The following is a 20,257-nucleotide window of genomic DNA, read 5'->3' as shown; positions in this document are numbered from 1 at the left end:
AATATCAGTTTTGGGACTTATTTTGACCGTTTTTATTGATCAAGTACGTATGTACCTTTTAAAAAAAACAAACATAAATCACCAAATACAGTCAATTTTGAATTTTCAAAAATTCACCAAAAATCGAAAAATGAACTACGGCAGCTGAAAATTTGGTTTTGGGGGTTTTAGACTACGCTCTTTACAAAAATCGCAGTCCTGTTCAAATCGGAGTGTGACACCTCAAGACGTTCCCTTTGTGAGCCCACTTAATGTTATGACAAAAAAATTGATTTTTTTTGTTAAAGTAGAAAAATGTATGAGGCATGCAAAATATCGATGGAATTGGACTCCTTGGGGTCCCAAACCGGATTTTATGATTGGTCCCACCCCCACCAACTCCTCTCCCAATCCCAGAATCATGATTGGCTGTATAAGACTTTTTTAAAACCCCAAATTAAGTAGTCGTTGCTTTATTTAAATTGATCATTTTTATATTTTATAGGTATTAAGTGAATATTACGTATTATTTTTTATTTTTTAGATTTTAAAATATGTAGGTAGTAGGTACACGTAGTTGAAAAAAATTCATGTTCTATTTTATTAAGGGATTTATTTTATAGATTTCATCGCTGAAAATCTGAAAATCATAGTTTTAACATTATCAAATTCAGCGCAGGAAGCTTTGAAACAAATTAAACGTTTTTCTTTCATCTCCTATTTTTTCCAAATCGTAAAAAAATTTCCATTTTGGAAATCCAATTTCTAAAATAATGAAGAAAAATTAGCCAGACATTTTAAAATTTTCAAAAATTTGATTTTAAAAACAGTTTCAAAGTGATATTTTGAAATATTGAATGTTGAAAATACTAAACTTCAAACCCGGATTTTTTATAATTTCGAAAATTTCAAAATCAGTTACCTATTAAAGTTTGCTAATTGACTTTTTTGTTTTTCGTTTTAAGTTGAAATTTCAAGAAAATTACTATTTAAAATTTTCAAATTTGAGTCAAGGCTTGGAAAATGTATTTCTCACTCTAAAAATAATGTTGCATTCGGTATTTCTTAAAGCATTTTCGAAATATTTTTTCCCAGCTTCGCTCACATAAATGTATTAATCAATCGAAACTTTCCAATTTTTGATAAATTATGTATCAGAGGTAGAGGAGTGGAATAGGTATTTTCTCTTACGATAAGATCCGCCACTGTAGATAACCAAAAAATACTCGTTTCTATCTTACCTACTTAAAAATAAATATCAAAGAATGCGTTTTTACAGCTCAACATTTTGAATAATGTAAAGGGTCATTCCATGCCAAATCGACGAGCCTTCTGCGTTAGGAGTCGGCGATTTTTGAAATATTTTTTATGTTGCTAGACTTCGATGAGAGATGACAAATGGAGCAAATCAACATTTCTCAAGTTCATTTGCAGGGGTGAATGGGGGTGCTCAAAGTTTTGAGAAAATAGGGATACTGTAAAGTTCAGGTGGTGTTGACTTGAAAACCTTAAACGACACACTTTTGGGACTTTTTCCAGTTCGTGAATCCATAGATGAACTTATTTTTGAAGATGTGATGAAAGTCAGTGTTGCCACCTTTTTGAGCGTCAAAAATTAAGGTGAATAAGTTGGAAAATGATACATATTCCTCCACTCCATCCACAATCAAACATTCTGAAAAATTACCCCCAAGTAGGTACAATTTTTGATGCTGATTAACGTAACAAAAAATTGGATTGACGTTTTTTCGTATTCTCAATTTTGAAAATTCCAAAGATTACCAGAAAATGCTATTTCTTTCCTTAAGAGGTTGAAAATGTGCAAATTGACATATTTCCATTCATTTTACTCTGTATTTAAGGGTAAAAATTGGTAAAACCAGTTTGACCGTTTATGGAAAGAAATTGTACTTTCTGGAAATTTTTGGAATTTTTAAAATCAAGAATACGAAAAAACGAAATCAAAAATTGTACTCGAGTAATTTTTTCAGAATTTTTGAGTGTGGATGGAATAAATAAATATCATTTTTCAACTTTTGCAGCTAATTTTTATTTAGTGCTCAAATAGGTGGCAACATTGATTTTTACCACATCTTCAAAAGGCTCTTCTATGGCTCTACGAACTGGCAAAAGTCCCAAAAGTGTACCATTTGTAGGTAGTTTTCAAGTCAACTCCACTTAAACTTTACATTATCCCTACTTTACTCAAAACTTTGAGCACCCCTATCCTCTGCAAATGCACTTAGAGAACTGTTGTTTGCGCCATTCGTCATCTCTCATCAAGGTCTAACCTCATAAAAAATATTTTTTAAATCTTGAACCTAGAATGCGAAAAGCTCAGCAATTTGGCATGGAATGACCCCCCCCCCCACTCAGAATGTATAAAAATTCTTGTATTACAGTACCATGAAAAGACGTGATTAAAGTTTAAGTATCCACTTACCGATTTTCGTCGAGCAAGAAATTGGTCTCTAATTCGAAGCTGAAACATAGTGATGAGCATTTCCGAATATTTTCTTGTTCAATATTTTGAAAATATTCAGTAACTCTATTACGAGTATTCGACAATGAAATTCGAATAGAATATATCTATGCATTAAGTATTCGCTACATCGAAGTTCAAATATTCAAACATCAGCATTTTTTATACAAACTTACTTACCTATCTATTGGAAAACAGTCAAATTAAAACATTCGCAAGCTGGAATAATTTTCAGGTCGAATATTTGTCTATTACTAGTTGGAAGCACTTTCTTGTTTCAGGAATTAAATGGTTGAAAAATCACAGAACTTGAAAGTTTTATAAGAGGTGACTTGAATTATATAAATTTAATAAATTGAATTTATTATTAAAAAATTAAATTATTACTTTAATTAATTAAATTAGTAAAATAGTCGGAATCATTTTTTCAAAAATTGTTTCAAAATACATATGTACCTAAATAATAAAACCCAATTATAAATTCTGCTCCTAGTAATTGAACGATAGGTGAACCTTTACACACCTACGAGTATGTCGATATGTTTTCAGGAAAATACATAACACAAATTTGCAATACAAAAAAATGTAAAATAATTATAACAAAAATAAATCATTAACTTAAGATTGTGTTAAAAATTGCAACAATATTATTAAACCGTTTTCCAATTTTATCATGATTGCTTCATTATTTATGTTTAATCATGTGTGGTGAAAAATAAGGCACCTATACACAAAATGTTGACAATTTGATAAATAAGAAACACATTCGTAAAAGGATTTTAAAAACGTTGATGTTTATCAACACATATATGAGCTCCCTCTCATTAAATTGTAATCACAACCTTAAATTCGTTATCGGAGACTTCAGATTGGTATAAAACCTCATTAAAAAGGAACCATCAAAATAAAAATCGTAATCAGCGATCCAGGGCTGATGAACGAAACGATTGTTTTGTTCTATTCTGCCTATGAACAGAAACTTTTCGTAGTAAAATATTCTGTTCTGGTTTTGTTCGAAAGTTGATTTTAATTCATTTTGTTCGGTTTTTTTTTTTTTTCACGAAGACAAAACGAACTTGGTATCATAAAAATCAAGTCTGAGACATGAAAAATAATGAATAATTTGAATAAAATTAAAAGATATCGTTCTTTTGTTCAGAAAACTTCGAACGAAAATCATTCTATCATCGAGTAAAGTAATCAAAATAAGTAATAGTAGGTTGTAAATGAATTTTCAAATTGAAAAATATAATTCCTGCAAAAATCTCGATATACAACCGCATTGACAAGTTAACAACAACATTATGCGCTCTCTACAAGAACATTTCAAATTCAAAAACACTGGATAGATTTTTTAAACTTGATGTTAAATTAAAATTCAATTCAAAAAAATCTGAAATTTTTAGAATTTTTTTATTTTTAATGTTCAAGCAAAGTTTTAAACAAAAAAAAAATATACATTTTTTTGATTGTTTTTTTCAATTAGAAACTTGGTAAAAAATTTTCATTTTGGTACAACAATAAAGAACAGATTTTTATAAATGAAGTACCAAACGATCTACATATTTACTAGAGGCCATAAAAATCTCGGTTTAGAAGTACAAATTTGGATCACAAAAGAAAATTAAAAAAGAAAAGATCGTTCGGTCCATTATTTTTATTTTTAACCTCATCTCATTCTTTTTTTAATTTTTTTTTTCGATTGCCAAATTTTTGTAAAATTTGGTATCGTACCTTAGGTCACTAAATTTTAAGAAAACGAATCAAAAAGTTTTTCATTTTTTTCATTTTCATTATTTTATCGTTTTTTGATCCGGATTGTGCGGATGAGTTTTCGCTTTCTCTTAGTTTTTCTGTGTTCGTTTTTAGTTTTCGTTTTCATTTTGATTGCATTTGTAAGGGGACAATATGCCTTCACTGGCTAGACAGGGATATTCATCGTATCTCTCTCAGTGGGATTATAAATCTTTCATCTAAAGGAAGTACTGGAGAATCCAATCAATAGTTCGATTCTACAGTACTTTACGTAGATGAAAGCATATACTCGATGCACTTAGGTAAGGTGTTAAGTACGTGGGAACCACCCAAGAGGTGTTTTCACATCGTTCCATTAAGGGCAGATGTGAAAAGCTCACAAGTTCGTAAAGCTCGATTCCTTCTCGACTCGAGGCTAGAAGCCAAGTTGAGATGGAATTGATCTTCACTTGTCGATTCGCGCTTCGTCTGGTAGGTCTGACCGCGGAAAAGTAATAAGGCCACTCACTCCTACGTAAGAGTTGTGCTTGAGTCCCAGGTCCTCTGCCTTAACGTTCGTGTTTAAGGGAGAGTATTCGCGTTTAAACTTAAGTCTTCTAAATTCGCTACCCAACGCGGGCAATTTGATAGTTACACGTAGGTGGGTAAAAGCGATCCTACTTACGCCACTATTCGGTGGAATATATATTGGTTATACGCGTAGAGTTTTTTATATATTTTAGACTTAAGTATCGTGTTGTAATTTATTACTTAAATTATAATACACTGTTCGTGTTTATCGTGTGTTCTTATTTCGCGTGCGGTTCGAATTAATACAAGGTAAACTCGACTAAATCTGTTTAAATTTATACATATTGGTGTTGTAAGAGCTGAGCTAGCAGCGGGTAAGTACTATTTTAAAAGGTGATATATTACATCTCTTAGGGAGTTAGATTCATCCTGACCTATTAGGGAAATATTCTTATCCTCCCATCGTACGCAACGCCTCTACGTATCTATTTAACATTGGCGCCTCTACGTATCTATTTAACATTGGCGCCCAAACGTTCCTTTCTGTGAAAAGATTTACGACATTGACTGCTTGTTTAAAGTGACAGTTTACTCAAAACGTCATAGTAAACCTTTCCTGAAGGGTAGCACGTACTTTGCGAGACGTAATTCTATGCTAAAGGCTCGTAGGCCACACATTTAGCAAAGAATCGTAACTTTATTATTTAAAATAAAGGTACTTCGAAATTTTCAATAAAATTCGAAAACCCAAAAGTCTGATAATTTAAGAGTTTGAAGATTTGTTGGACTCGAAGAAATTTCGAAAACCCAATTAATTTCTGTGTATTTGAACTGAAAAGTACAAATATTCACGAAAATAATTATTCCAATACTCAGTGTATTTTTTATAAAGTGCTTCATTAACGTTTTTTGCTACTCGTTTTTTCTACCTACTCAAGGCTCAACTCAAAGTGAGTAACTTCTGGTCAACCCTTAGTTGAACAGAAAGGTAGAAAAGTTCCTCGAGAATCGAAAAGTGCGGACGACCTAGCAAAAGCGATAATACTCACATAGAAAATACTCGCGAGCTTCCAGTTTTTCTTCTCAAAATAGCTCATTGTGAAGAAAAATTGTGACTAAATTTATCTAGTCATAAAAATCTATTGTATAATTGAACTAACTGGGTACAATTATTCAATAAATTTATCCTCTCCTCTCTATCTAGTGGAAATTTTTTCGGAAAAATCTACCAGATAGCTACCTATCTAAATTATTTCTTTCCTGTGCTTTTTACCTACATCAAAATAGGTAACCTCCACCCTTTTTGTCAAAACGTAATTTTATACACTGTTATTTTTGTTTTAATTTGTTATTTGATTCGTAATCTATTTGATTACTTAATCTCAATTCAAAATTTCTAAAAGAAATTTGCAAAATTTCAAAATTTCTAAAAGGGATTTACAATTTTTTAGTGTGCTGTATCGTGGACATTTTTTCTGAATTTCATTAAAATTAAAAATTCGAAAAATAGGTTATTGTTAAAATATAGTTACGTATTCACATTAACCGCCACGCGCCCCAACCGCCACCCAGAATCGTGTAGTTTTTGTCAAACTACCTGCGACGTTGCATACAACAAACCACCCTCTCGAACAAGGGTGAAACGAACGTGTTTCTTAAGTGCTTGTTGACAGTCGCGAAGTACCCTGCAGAGTTGATAGACTAATTGATTCTTGAAAAACCTTAAAGGTTAACAAATCAATACTAAGATAGCACACGAAGTCTGCTCATTAATTTTTATTTTTATTTAAATACAGACACGAGTCTGGAAACCTTTTTCTCACCCTTACGTGTAGTTATATGAATCAGGACGGTCCTGCTTTTAATACCAGAAGAAAAAAGGGAGAAAAGAAGGCAAGTAGCATTCTGGAAGCTAAAAGTTTAACACCTACGAAGACTTTAATTTCGAATAAAATCGAAAAAAGTACAGAAAGTACTCCAGAACAAGGAAAAATGTCGGACATTGAAGATTATATGCCACACATTTCTAACGAGTCATTTTTTGAAAGCCAGGTTAGTGACAATCAAAATGCAAGTACTTGTCAAATGGCTACTCAAGAAGTATTTGACAAAGAAAATGATCCACTAAATTTAAGTTTTGAAAAGATAATAGAAGAAGAACCTGAAAGGCTTCAACGACCTTTTCAACCTGGTGAATATAAAGAAGCATTAGATGATAAGACTTACGAATGTTTTTATAAAACTTGGGAATGGCAGGATGATATGCAGAAGGAAATAAAAATAAATTATGAACTTCAAGATAAACGCATCTTAAGAAATGCAAGATTAGCAGGAGAGGCTAAAGGCCAAGCTGAAGCAGCTATAAAAAAAGCTGAGGCAGCCACAACCAAGACAAATAAAGTCATTCAAGACGTCAGTTTATGGTACGACAATATCGACCATAAATTGAAAAAGAGTGAGAAAATCGCCAAAGAAATTTCAGCAGATTTATGTTCTACGAAAACTAAAATCAGGGATTCTTTGAGAGTCAGAGATGAGGGATGCCAGAGGATGTTGGAAGAAATTAAAACTATTCAACAAAGAATGACAGCACCTGCACCTGTTCGCGGCGATTTACAATTTATACCTCAAAAGTATAAAATGATTGACCCTAATTGTGTCAAAAATTCAGGAATTTATTTCTCTGATGAAATGAGACATTTTCCTCACGAATTCTTAAAGGAATTTGAGGATTTCTTTGAAGGAGTGGGATGCTCTGAAGCTCAGAAAATTATGGCTTTCAGAGCTGTGATTTTAACTAAAAATAAAACACAGTTCAAAGAGACCATAAAAAATATGAGCACCTATCAGGAAGTCAGAGATCAATTTTTATCATTCTATTGGAATATTGAAGCGCAAAATGACGCTATGATAGAATGTAGGTACAATAATGTACACGTCGATGACATAAAAAGCATGGCGGTACATATGATAAGATGGGCGAGAACTTTGAGCTATCGCACATATCATTATGATTCTGAGGTCATTCGTGTTCTAACGAATAAAGCCCCATTAGAATACAGATCAATGATTACTCAACCAGGTCAAACTATCGATCAATTTATTGAAAAACTTAGAGTTTTATCAAAAATTGACGTAGATCCTAAAAATGAGGTACCCTACATTATAGGAAAAAGACCTCAGGTAACGGTTCAACAGCAGAAGCTACCATGGACCCCAGCAGCTCAAAGTGCTCAAAGCCCAACAAATACAAATAAAATTCGTGTACCTGTATATGCGAAAACTCCGGAAAAACCTTCAACTTCTACGAGCGAAGAAAGCTCAAAAACAGCTGAAATTAAAACTGAATCTGGAGTCCAAAAAGGGCCTAATGGTGAAATTATAAAGAAAAAATTTAAACCAAAGAGTCCTTCGACAGGTCAACCTATACCAGTGCACCACCTAGAATATGATCCAGCAACTGATCAATATTACGAGCTGAGTGACACTGAGGAAGAAATTCCACCCATGAACGTCCAGGCATTGGGTATTTTAACGGATATTTTAAGTAACCCCAATGCTGACCCCCTGGATATGCAAATGCTAACAGGGGCACTTGTGAATTTGGCTAAAGCCAATTCGCAGGCGGGAAACGGGAGCCATTAGAGGACAGCGGGGCATCTTCTAATGACTTTTGGGCCCCCAGTAATATGTTTGAAGATTACATATGGGCTGGAGATGGCATAGCGCATTTTTTAAAAAGGGGCCAAGTACAATTTCAAGAGCAAATACCTGGCTACTTAAGAGATCAATTGTGCTATGAGGATTTATTCGATAGATTAAAAAATGTGAATTTTCCGAAAAATAAGAGATTCATATTATCTTCAGGTCAAGTAGAAATTAACTACTCAAGAAAACCATATAACGTACTTGAACAATTATTACGAAAAATAATTGCAATGCTTATAAATGAAAAAGAAGCAGAGTGCGTAATTTTACTTTTTCCTATAGTAAAGCCTAGAGCCATAGCAGAACAGGAAGTCACTATGGCTAGATATATCGCTTTTCGAGAAATTTACTCGAGAGTATGTAATGATACTAGGGTCTTTATTTGGAAAAAACCAGCTTACAGATACCTAGAAATGGAGACTTATCTCAACTCTCACGGTATAGAACGCTCAAGACCAAAAATGAGCGAATCTGGATTTGTGATGCCAAATGTGGACAAATTCCATTATGTAAAATCACTAAAACGCTATTTTCCATTAATAGCGACGTATCACGAGCTATTTGTGCTAATGTCTGAAGAAATTTATAAATTTGAAGAAATTAGAGCACAACTAACAGCAGCTGATGGACACAGGAGCATAACTGGACCCCTAAAGGACATTTATGATCCTGAAACAGCTCCATTTATTGACCCAGGTCATAAAGAAACTGAGTTAGATCAAGAGGATGAACTTTCTGAAGAAATGAAAAAATTAAATCACGAGGAGAAAAATTCCTCAATGACTTTTCTTCAACCTGTAAGCGTATTAAAACGCAAACTTGAGAAAAAACCAGTAAACGTGGTAAAAAAGCAACGTGTATCCTGGGCAAAGCAACTCAACTTGGTAAAATGTTTCGAAAAGGATGAACCCCTGAGGGCACTAGATGCGGTTGATAACGCATTAATTGACCCAGAGCAAATTTGCAGACATGTGGGGCCACAATTAGTGACCCAAACTGTGAACGACCCTACTTGCGTCATTCCAATACACATAGGCAAAAAGACCTTTGCTCTACAATTGGACTCAGGGGCCCTACCTAATGCAATTTCGAAAAAATTATTGACAACTTTGTTAAGGGAGTCACCTGAATCCATCAGATTTATTCCCCTCCGACGTACAGTCCAACTAAGGTTGGCTGACAATACAGTCATAAGGTCAATGAGCCATTTAGCTGTAATTCAACTTGAATTCGGCACTGAGCTCATTGGAGTGCCGTTTTATGTACTGGAATCGTCAGGAAGTACATTCATTATGGGGAGAATATCATTAGAATACATAAAAATTCTGATTGATATTCCAGAAAGAGTAGCCACCTGTAAGATGGACCCCAATAATGAGTACATAATTCCTTTTATGAATGCTGACGAAGCTCATGAAGCTTTTACCATATTCTCACTGACCCAAACCAGCAGGCAGGGTCATAGAATGGTTATAGATATGGCCAAGCACACAAAATTGGCTGATATCCATAAAGAAATCAAATTAGAAGAAGAAAAAGCTCGAAAACTTTTTCTTGAAAATTTGAATAAAGACCTATGTGATGCTGTGAAAAATAAATTAATCACACCAGAACAGGCTAAATTGGCAGAAGAAAAATTATGCCAATATAAAGACATCTTCAGCTTGAATCCGGGATGCTATAAAGGGGAAGAAGTGGACTTTAAGTTCAAATCTGGAAATGAACATTTAAAACCCTGGAGAGGTGAAAAGTTCAGACCAAGTAAAAAACTTTTACCTGGCATCAGGAAAGCTGTAGAAAAAATGCTTGCGCTCGATATAATTCGACCATCTCACTCGACCTATATTAACACGCTCGCACCTGTTGTTAAAAAAAACGGGGATATTCGGCTCTGCTTGGATGCAGATGAATTGAATAAACATTTAGAAAATGTACTAACAGAGCCGGATACAATTGAAAGTATGATTTTTGATAACCCAGGGGATATCTTATTTTGTACTCTCGATTTTACTGCTGGATTTTTACAAAGATTATTGAATAAAAAATCCAGGCAATTTACTGCTTTTCAATTAGAGGGGCAAGTTTACGAGTTCACAAGACTACCTTATGGTACAAAAGTATCAAGTGGACTTTTCATACTTATGATCAATGCAATAATTGCAAATAAAAAGGGTCGTACCAAGTATGTAGATGATTTGAAAATTTCAGGAGAAACTTTTGAAGAGTGCTTGGACAACTTAATTGAAGTTTTTGAACTCATTCGTGAGAGTGGCTTAAAGCTCAACCCAACGAAAACTCAATTTTTCAGAAATCGAGCTGATCATCTCGGATTTGTGCTCAGTGACAAAGGCATTGAGAAACAAAGTGAAAAACTGAAAAAATTGGAAGAGTTCGAAAAGAAAAATACCAAAAGGGGTAAATTTTCTTTGAAAAAGAAAAATGATATTTTAGCCCTAGTTGGTCTGACAGGATTATATAGGAATTTTATTCCTGAATATTCCCAAATTGTGAAGCCCATTTATGAGCTCACAAAAGGTGAATCTCAAAACGTAGAGTGGGGAGAAGAGCAACAAAAAGCTTTTGAAAAGCTCAAGGAATTATACAATAAGGACTTCAAATTGCAGCAACCCCCCCGAGAAGGAGATTTATATTTAGATACCCAAATATCGCACGATGCGATGAATGGAGTATTATTTTTCAGACGTGATGAGGAAAAACAAATCATCATGTTTGTCTCAAATGCTTTCAAAGAGCATCAGAAAGAATTTACATTATTTGATAAAGAAATAATGTGTCTCGTAAAAAGCATTTTAAAATTGCAAATGTGGTTACATGGAAGAACTGTTCATGTGAGATCAAATTTATTGCCAATAGTCAATAGGTTTAGAGAAATTTCTCAAACTCACAGGAAAGCAGCTCACTGGATTACAGTGCTCAACAGTTTCGACTTAGTGTACGACATGATCCACTCAAATAAGTCACTTTACAAAATTAAAGCGCCTGAGCTGGAAATTAAAGCCTTAGAGCTTGACTGTTATGAAGCTGATATCGAAAGTTCGGACACTGACTTGGGAAATTCAGATACTGATATCGAAAATTTTGGTTCTGATCTTGAACCCATTTCAGTAAATTTTATGCAAGAACATATTTCAGAATTGCATAGAAAATTAGAGCAAATTGGTAAAATTCAAAGTTTTGATGTTACGTGTCAAAAAATTATGAGAATTTTAGAAGAAAAAGTTCCTTTAAATAATAAGAAACAGCGTGACATTCAGAAACTGAAAATGATGAAATTTGAAATTCAAAATTCTAAGAACAATGAAAAAGTTCTATACAGAATTTTGGAAAATGGACTGAAAGTTCCATGTCTCCCAGACGAACTTTTTTATGATACCATAGATTATTTACACGATTCCTATGGTCATGTAGGGGCTGCGAAATTGGACATGATTTTTCGCAGAATTTACTACCATCAATGCTCGTTGGCATATATAAAGGAAATTTGCAATACATGTATCGTATGCAAAGTTAATAAAAGCTATACAAATAGCAAAACAATAGAATATGCACAAATTGAAGCATATGCTATTGGCGATGTACTCTCAGCGGACATTTATGGACCCCTACCTGCTTTAAAAAATCAACCAAAATACCTCTTGGTTGTGAAAGATATTTTTTCAAATAAAACCTGGTTGCGCACCCTATTTCAAATTAAAAAGAAAGAAGTGTGTCAACAAATGGCTACAATCATAGAGTACATAAGTAATAAAAATATTGAGATCAAAAAGGTCATAACAGATAATGGGTCACAATTTATCTCAGACTCATGGTATAATCTATTAGAAAACCATGGCATAAAAGTGGCGCACACAAATGTGTATAACCCACAATCATCGTCTGTGGAAAGGACGATGAGGTCAATTGGAGATAAAATTAGGGTCAAATTAAATAAAAATCACGATCCCTATAAAACTCATCTGGGATGGCACCTACTCATCACTGAGGTTGAATTGGAGTTGAATAACACTCCAACCTCCTTTGGCTTTAAACCTAATGAGGCATGGGGAATTAAAGATAAAATTTGTGAAACCCTACCTCAACAATCAATGAAATTTGATTTTAAATTTGAATTGACAAAAATTAGGAAAAAGATGTCTGAGAAAGAAATTCCCTCGACGACATTTTTAAAATGCATGGAAAATAAATTAGATCCAGAAAAGGACTTAATTTATGACACCGATGGCTACGTCAGGGTGACAGCTGACGGGGCTTGCTCCAAAAATGGCGATATAAATGCCATAGCTGGAATTGGAATCTGTTTCGCTCCAGACTCCAAAATGAACATTTCTGAAAGAATTGTCAATAAGCATTATGCCACTTCTAACAATTTGGCAGAATTAATGGCGATTCATGTGGCACTTAGAGTACTAAAAGCGAATAATATTAAAAAAGTAAAACTTCTGAGTGACAGCAATTATGCTGTGAAAGCTCTAAATTATAGCATATCAACATGGCAAACGAACAACTGGAAAAATGCTAAAAATAAACCAGTTCACCATGAAATGCTATTTAAGAAAATTCTAGAATTAAAAATGGAATTTGAAAGCGTAGAATTTATTCATGTTTATGCCAGAAAACATGAATACACGAATATAATTGCTGACAATCTTGCGAAAAAGGCTGTCTACACAGTTGAGCAAAAACAGCAATGTATAAGTGAAATGTCTGAAAGACAAGTGATTGAAAACTTCATAAGAGAGAAAAGGCGATTAAAAAGAATTGAAGAAGAATATGCTTTCAATAAATCGCACTTAGACCCCATCCTATTAAAACCAGGAGATTGGGTCCTTATGACAAATCATAAACAATCGAATGCGGAACGAAAAACTGCTTCAAAATTGTATGAAAAAAGGACAGGTCCTTTCGTAATAATTCAGAGAAATGGGCATAATTGTTACTTATTACAGCCTAAGGATGGAAGTACAGTCAATAGGGTGGCCAACATACGCCAACTCACCCCATTCATTTCCAAAGAAAATTTGGAAAAACTGAAAAACGACACCTGTCTAAAATCAAAATTAGACTCTCGAACTTTAGAACAGAAAATTAAAGATTTTTTGACTGAATATGAGAAGGAAATTCAAAACGGAATGGATGAAGAATTTGATGAGTTTATAACTCCAAATTTCGAGCCAATTTCAAAAAGCGACCTTAAAAACGCTTCAAACAATGTCTTGAAGGAGCTCAGTGCCAATGCGCGTGCACAACGTGCAGCGGAAAGGGAGGCTAAGAAAGCTGAAGGTAATCTGAAAACTTCAACTCCTGAAAACACTGAAAAAGCTCCAAAATTGGATCTCCCTGAACAGCCAGAAATTGCTGGGGCAGTCCAAGAAACCCCAACCCTAAAAAGAGGAAGGGGGAGACCCAGGAAAATAGACTTTGATAAAGTCGAAAAAACTCCTGAAATAATTGAAAATAAAAAAGGTACTATTGATACCAATAAAATTCTAGAAGAAATTATTCAACTAGAACCCACTCAGGACGACAAAATTTTGGAAAAATTGGGCCCAACAGACCCAAAGAAAGTCCAAAATTTTGAAAATTCTAAAGACTTAAGTACAGGGGCACTACTTGAGGATTCCTCACTCATAAAAAGACCTAGAGGAAGACCCAAAAAGTGTACTCCCCGTGAGCCCACTAGTGAACCCACTAGTGAGCCCAATATCACTGTAAACTTGGCTGATTCGGAACCAAAAGATGAAAATGAAAATCTCTTTGGAGAATTACCAAGTCTTGAAACTGATGAGGAATTGAGCGACTCAACCTCAGAAAAATCAGTATTCAATCAAGCTATCACGAAATCTGATTTTAAAAAGTCTAATAATGACAAAGTCACTTCAACCCCAAAGCGTTCAAAACGCATATTGGAAAGAAAAATGCGCCTAGGGGAGGACCCCAAAGCCATTAAAAGACCAAGATTGGAGTTGAAAAAACTAGACTATGGCTCGGACTACGATGAAGATCCTTACTCACTATTCTTTGAGGCAGTTATGGAAGCCTACAACGAAGGATATCAAAGCCTAAATTCTATGACAGTTTTGGAAAATCAGGATACTGACCAAAATGCCATAGAAGTTGTAGCAAATCCATTTAGGACAACGGATGACGAAGATTCAGAAAGTTCAAATGACTCTGAATTTTATGAAAGGATAAATGAAACCATAGAATTGGTCAGAAACGCGACTGAAGAAAGTTCACCTGATAGGAGCTCTGAAAGCTCAGTGGTCACTGTCATAGAAAATGATCAAAGCACAATCATTTTCTTTGAGACAGAGACAACACAGGAGGATGCTAGAATAAGCTTTCAACCAACTAAAAGGTGGATACCAATTTTTGCTTCGGCAATATTCATTGTAATTTTATTTAGCGTATTCCATGCATTTTTAAATAAAAAATCTTATGATGAATAAAAATATATACTTGTCTACTTATTTCAACTTTTTCAGCACAATTCTCACTCTCTTTTCGAAAAAGACAGAAATGTAGAAAAAACGAAAAAGGGGAAAGAAGAAACAGGTATGAAAAGGAAAAATTCTAATTTGTTAAAAACAATAAAAACCCACTCGCTCTATAAAAATTATTAAAATTCTGAAACCTTTTCTCCGGTAATATTTTGGAACTTTAGAAATAAAATTTACAAAAATTAGTGAAGGAAATGAGGAGCAGAAAATAAAAAAAAGGGGGGGCGAATGAAAAATCAAAATTCAATTAGGATTTCGACTATTTCCTGGAAATATAAAAACCATATAAAAATGGCCCATTTCCGATTCTTCGCAAATTACAACAAAAAATGATAAAATTACCCTTTTGTTGTGTTTTTGTTTTTTACTCCCTATAGAATTTTGGACAAAATTCACCAATAGGAATATCTCAAAAAACTCTAAAGTTTTCACTTTTTTGACCAAAAAGGCAAAAAGAGAAAATCAAAACTTGTTCTCAAAAATAAAGATAAAAATTTTTTTTTTTTGGGAAGAATATTTTGACAAAACTTTTTTGATCAACTTTGAAATCATTTTTCAGAAAGAAAAATTTCAGAGTAACTTCTTAAGAATACTGAGGCTAAAAACTAAAAAATTTTTCAAATTCATAAGAATGGAACCTCAAAATTGAAAATTTTGAAAAAGTCTCTGGATTTTCAAATTTAGAAGAGTCAAAAAACTGAAATTTTATTCAGCTTCTCGAAACAAAATTTGAAAAACCCAACAGAATGCTGGTTATTGACGTAAAAATACCCAAATATACATTCTAAAAGAAAATATTTTTTTTGAGAGAATTCAAAAATGGGAAAACTTTCAGAAAAAGCTGATCGAAATTAGCGTCCCAAAATATTTTTTCAATTTTTCAGATTGGTCCTAAGTTATAAAAACAAGACATTTGCCTCACTCTTCAGACGAAAAACTGAAGAACTTGCCAAAAAATTTGGCACAAGCATTCAGAGTTGTCTACCTAATGAAAACTCAGACCTGTGAGACAACAAGAGCTCACCTAAACATTTGCTCTAAGTTGTCAAAACAAAAATCTTGCCTCACTTTTAAACCAAAAATCAGAAAGCAAAGAAGAATTTGCTAAAAAATTCATCATCTTTGCCCATTTTTCTTCATTTCGGAAATAAAGAGAAACCTCTCTGAATGGGGGACACCACATCCGCCCTCAATTCGCCCCAATAGTTGCCTTAAAAAATTAGCCTACGTTTGTCCCTCTGACGACTTCAGAAAAAAGAGAAACTTCAAAAATGAAAATTTTGAAATGAAATTTTGAAAAGTCAAAACACCCCATATTACGTTTGCTCCACAAAAATTAAAATTGTCAATTTTTGAAAAAACCGTCCAAATTTTGAAAAAATTGTTAAGCAGAGTTAATGAAAAATAATCATTAAAAAATTGAATTGAAAATTCATACTAGGTTAACGGAGATTTTCTCTTGGCAAATTCATAATTTTTTTTTGAAAAGGAGAACTATGGGATACATTGGAATGGCTCGAAAAATTCAAAATTTTTCCAAACAATCCAAACAACAGGAGGAAACAAAAAATAAAAACCTCTGTATAAGGAATGAAGAAAACTGCATCCAAAATGCTGAAAAACTCATTCAAAAAACCACTTTTTTCTCACTTTTGGAAATTTTTTCTCGAAGGGTCCAGAGAGTGGCTTTTTCTGGTAAAAAGGCCACCCTCTCGACACTTCGATGAAAAAACCAAAAACTCATAACCTGAAAAGAGTTGAAAAAATCTACAAGTATTTATTGTATTTAAAAAATTACATTAAATATGAATAGGCATGGAAAAAATTTCGTACCTCAAACCCCCAACCCTCCAGATCATAAATGGATGAAGTTAAAGCAATTTTTTGAAAAAATTGAAAACTCAAAAAATTTGAAGAATTTGAAAAAATTTGACAAAAATAAGTATACGTTGAAATCACGAAACCCAGGGAAGAATGGAAAATATCCAATCCCTACACACCCCTATACTTGTAAAAAATCTAAAATTTTGCAAAAACTCATTTTTCAAAAAATCAAAATTTTTTTTTGAAAATGAAAATATTCAAAAATTGATCGAAATGTAGAAATTCATTACGATCTAACATAATGTGAACAGTCAGGAAAATAAAAAGCCTTCAAAAAATGAAAATTTGAAAAATTGAAAATTTTTCCAAAAAATGAAAATTATAAAAAAGGGCTAAAATGGACGGATATAGGCTAAAAATTAAAAACGATCGATCATAAAGTTGAAGAAATAAATTCTCTTCGATTTCCTTTCCTCTACCCATACCAAAAATGCACTCTAAAGGGGTCAAAAATCACTTTTCGCTTTCTAACCCATCAAAAACTGAATTTTCATGGGAAAATAATTACTCTAAAAATCTCCCCTGAAATTAATGCTAATAGTCAATTATATTGACATGGCAAAAAGACACCTGCATATGAGCAAAATAAGAGGAGATTAAAAGTAGATTGAAAATTATCAATTTATCTACCAGCCATCGGACGACAATGTTATCTGCAACGTCGCCGAGGCCGATAATTTCCTCGAATTTTGCAAGTTCTAAAAGAAGATATCGGAGATAAGAAAAAAAGTTTAGCCAAAACCGGATGGGTTGAAACCTAATCACAATAAAATAAAATAATAATACCCCCGACTGACGCAATATTGGATATAGATTTGAGTGATTGCTTGACAAACATTCGAAGACTGTGGTTTAAAAAGCATCTTGTGCATGAAAAAGCAAAGTTTGAAAGTGTTTCGAAAGATAAAAAGTGAATCGTGAAGTTATTAAGCGTAATTTTCATCGTGGGTATCCTGCTACAGTTAGAGCAGTCCTATTTAGCTGAAAATTGTTCGATTGATAATCTACTGTAAGTATTATTATCACTCATACATACCTATACCTGTTATGTACTATTTATTTTGCATTATATGTACCTATACGTGTATGTGATAGTATAGATAGGGTAGTAGGATGAACGAATCACAAGCCAGCCGGAAGTATTCGATCATCCTACTAAGCCAAAATTGAGATTTACCATTCTCGGCATGAGGTAATTTTTCTGTTCATTAATACGAGCAGAAAAATTTACACCCATTCAGAACCCTCAAAAAATGTTTCAAAAACGGAATTGAGAAACACCCCAAAAATGGGAAATCATGGTTGGTTTACCCCCAACCATATCAAAACATTTCCCAAGTACTCTGCTAGAGTACAAAATTCTGAAACGATTTCGATAAAATGACACAAAATCTAGTAGATTCAATCATTCAAAACAAACTGATTCAGAAAAGTCGTAAACTTTAGTATTCACGACACAAAAGTAATGTGGTCCCTGAAAAACTCCGAACAAATTCAAATCAGAACCAAATTTCAATCTTCATTTTTTGAAAATAATTAAAATTAAAAAAAAAAAAAATCATCTAAAAGGCGATTGGCCAAAAACTAAATTTGAAAATTTAGGAAAATAACCTAAAAATCAGTTAAACCTGAATAAGTAGGTACTACCTACCAAACCAAAACTATCTTACTAAGTAGAAAATTGTCTTAAAATAATTTTGCCTCGAAATTTTAGTATTGAATTACTCAAAAAATAATCCTACCTAGAACCTTTGGATAAAACAAAAAATCCAAATAGGTACCTACCAAACAGATTTTTTTTTTTCTTTCTCAAGTTTTATTAAAATTACTCCTTTTTTTTGGCTCGAACATGATAAAAAATACCTGATAGGTAAGGTTTGGAATTGAGAAACTAAAAAATTTACGGAAAATAGGTACCTACTTCAATCATTTGGCAAACTTACCCAAAATTTTCTGTCTATTTTCTCCAAATGAAATAAAAATTAGAATTTGTTTAAAATACCTTATTCTATACACACGAAGACAACTTTTCACAATAGTTCAGAAATAAAATTATTTTTACCAAATAGGTACCTATTAAAAGAAATTCTGAAACACATTATCTCAAAATTATTAGCTTTTCACCAAAATGAATAATATGGACAATTTTGAGGAAATTTTAATACTAAAAAGTTTAAATCCAAATGAAATTTCAGTTAGGTAGGTATACCTATCTACATCACACAAAATTCGTCTGTTTATCTCACCGATCTAAACGATAAAACTTCGGGGAATATTTTTTAACTACATGAATTTTGAAAATCAAAATGATTCAAACAAACAAAAATCCGAAAAAACCTAATAAGTAGGTACCTACTCAATACAAAATTTTGAACTTTTTACGATCTTCTTTTTCTAAAACTACTGAAAGTAGAATTTAAAATGAAACATTAACAAATTCTAATAAAATTCGAAAGATTAAAATGAATTTTTTTTTTCAAAATCAAAGGAATAGGTATACGTACCTACCTATTTCCTAACTCGAAACTAAATATTCATGAAATGAATAAAAAGGGACCACAAAACTTTAAGTCAATAAAATTATAAGTCGTATTGAACTGACTAAATTAATTAAAACCCTTCGATTCCCCCCCTCTTTTCTTTTCTTTTTTCTTAGATGCCGAAAAAAGGTGAAAAACAGCAGATCGACCCGAAAGAGTGGAAGGTCAAAGTGAACTTACCTCCTACGACCAAAAATCCGATCACAGTAAAGGGACGCCCAACCTCGAAATTCATGGGCCTCGTGATAGCCGGCTATTGGTTGTATGACTTGGGGAAGACATACATAACTACGAGAAAAGAGGACAAAAAAGAATGATTTATTCGGGTTACTTTGGTGTTCTTTGTAGTTGTTATTTTTTATTTTTTTTTTTTTTTTCGGTGACTCGCACCATATTGTGTATACTCATACCCAGTATCTTTTCCTAAGTTTATGTTAAAATAAAGCTAAAAAATACGTATGAACAACGTGTCGCCTACTTCATTTTCACCTATACAACTTAAAAGGTTACCTACAATATTATACATACACTCAGCGCGAAAAATAATGCCTATAGGCTAAATTACTCCAAACTACGAGAACATGGACAACGAATTCGTCCATATCTGGTAGGTACATAAATCTGTCGAGGTAAAACACTGTCAAAGAATAAATCCTTCGACACATCGAATATTCACACTTTGAAAATCGATAGGTACCAGACTTTCCAATACGAGAGTCTGGACCTTATAAAAATTAGCTCTTTTGGGAAGGGATCTCAGGGAGTAAAAAACACATTCGGGATAAGTACTTAAAAATCGAAACTAAATTCAGTTGGTATTCTATTTCGAAGGTGATAACTTCTAAATTTTTATTCAAATAGAAAATATCGTGCAGTTT

The sequence above is a fragment of the Planococcus citri genome, chromosome 5, assembly GCF_950023065.1.
Source record: "Planococcus citri chromosome 5, ihPlaCitr1.1, whole genome shotgun sequence".
Classification (NCBI taxonomy): domain Eukaryota; kingdom Metazoa; phylum Arthropoda; class Insecta; order Hemiptera; family Pseudococcidae; genus Planococcus; species Planococcus citri.
This window is presented reverse-complemented; position numbering follows the sequence as displayed.